The sequence below is a fragment of the Pinus tabuliformis genome, chromosome 8 (genome assembly GCF_031772625.1).
Source record: "Pinus tabuliformis cultivar Carrire ecotype Pingquan chromosome 8, CPIR1, whole genome shotgun sequence".
NCBI classification, from domain to species: domain Eukaryota; kingdom Viridiplantae; phylum Streptophyta; class Pinopsida; order Pinales; family Pinaceae; genus Pinus; species Pinus tabuliformis.
The window spans coordinates 834,658,118-834,660,414 of NC_142294.1; positions in this window are offsets into that span (position 1 = coordinate 834,658,118).

The following is a 2,297-nucleotide window of genomic DNA, read 5'->3' on the forward strand; positions in this document are numbered from 1 at the left end:
CTCCCTCCCACCTCAAGGTCTCTATGTCACTTTTGTACCTATTTATGCCATTCCCTCTAATTTCAGTTGTGCAAATGAAATCTTATGTTCTTCCTCTATATGATGAACATTGAAATAAACTTCTAATTTTTGCAACTAGTAATTTGGCTTCATAGATTTGATCTCAACTTGGTACGACTTGATATTGACCTTCACTTCCATTTTGAACAGGGACCGTGAATGGTTCACGACACTCAAGCTGGATTGACCTTTTTTGGGTCTCTTGTTCAGCTCATTCTGTGTTTCTTCCCAATCTCCTAATCTCCCCTATGACTGGAAATTTTGCATTAGAATCCACATCTTCTCTAAATAGCCCGAGCTTATTGGTCAAGGCTTCCATGAGGAGTTCACATTATGACTACTATCTGCAAATTTTTCTTACAACCGTGAAAACCTCTCCCTTGTAAGATCAAGATTTGATGACCTGGACTAGCGTTTTAGGACTTTTGGCTTTGTCAATCTAGAGACCCTGCAAATATCCACAATATACCCAAAGAAACCTACACTGATACGAATATGAATCCTAAATTTTCGTGGATATTCTAGTGGATAGTTTGAGACAAAAGATCTGATAAATTATACTTAAAAATCTGAAATCTACACTATGAGGGATTATTTCTCTTTAGATTTCTAGATTTGTAAATTATTGTTATTCTGTATGCATAAAAATTATAATTATCCATAAAATAGAAAACAAAAAAATAAAAACTCACAAGCCATGATTTGACACAAGATATAACCTAAGAAACCTTTTAGGGAGAAAACCTAGCCGGAAGGTGAAACAGTTCTACTCACTTTCTTTGAATAGAAAATGGTTGTGACTACAAAGAAGTAAGGCTTGTGGTTGTGGGTTACTATAGTGAAAAAGTCATCTCTATGTGCTCTCTCTCTATCCCCCTTAGCTTATATGTTCATCTATGGAACAAAATGCACTCAAAAATAATCGAACCCCTTTTCCTCCCAGTAACCTGGTTATAACACAACTCGATATCCTACTAGTGGTTATATTTGACTTCTTCTTCTCTTAATTGGAGTTACATAAGGGAATGTTATATAGTATTCTTCATCATGATCATGTGGTTAGCCCCTTTTTCATGAATAATGGTGGCTAACATGACATCCTCTCTAATTATGGTGGCCAAAACAAGAAGGTCAACTTTTGAGTGGCATAATTTTTTATATGAACTCCATTTGAGGTTATTCGTGTGCCATTGGAAAGGCATTTGTGTGTAGAATAGGTAAATAAAGGGTATGGTGCTAAAGCAGAAAATTTTTACCTAAAAAGGAATCGTTTAATGCCTCAAAATGCTCCTGGAAGGTTTCAACCCCGAATTTGTCAAATTGGGTTCCACTAGTAAATATGGTCTTGTGAGTTGATTCCTCCACTTTTTCCACTCTAATGATCCAATCTGATAAAAAATCAAGTCTAAAGAGCCAAGTCAAGAAGCCTACTTGAAGAGAAGAAAGTTAAGATGTAGAAGTCAAATGGTTGTGATTAATCTTAAAGACACAAACATGAGAGTTGCATGGTTAGATGACAATTCACTAAAAAATTTGTTGAGGAGCAAAAGTTATTGATGACAGATATAAGGAACAACTTAAAGACGTCAGGTGATGTCTATAGTTTGTTGAGTTGGTGCTCAGCTGGGCGAATGGTGTCTCTTGTAGGTTAGTGTCTACATTCGCTAAGTTGGTGCTCAACTAGGGGAATGAAATCTCCTATAAGTTGGTTCCTATGAAAGTTGTAAGTTTGTGCTTACTTTGTACAGGTTTACAATATATTTGCTGAGAAAATGGTTGTTATTAATGCCAAAGGTTATCCATATAAAGGAGATAATGGCATAAGCTTAAAACTCATCTTGAAACCTTTGCAATGATGTATGTCATGCCTTCTAACTCTTTTTGTTGAGGAGATAGTTAAAATATGGAATTTAGGCATTTTAATCTCCTAGTGAAGTCGAGCCTCTTGAGGAACAAGTCAACCCTACTTAGGAGGCATTGAAGCCTATAAATAGTTGTTTCTCTCCCTCAATTCAGATAGAAACATGATCAACTCAGGAAAGGAATTCACACTTGTTAAGTGAGGCAATTGAGAGAGGTTCATACCTCATGAACCAGGACAACAAGGAGTTTCGAAGCCAGATTTAAGGGTTATTTTTACGGCCTCCTAATAGGTTTTTTTGACTTTGTTTAGGGCTCTTTTGAAGCTATTTTTGAATATTTTTTTGGAGCACATATTTAAGATCATCTATGGAACA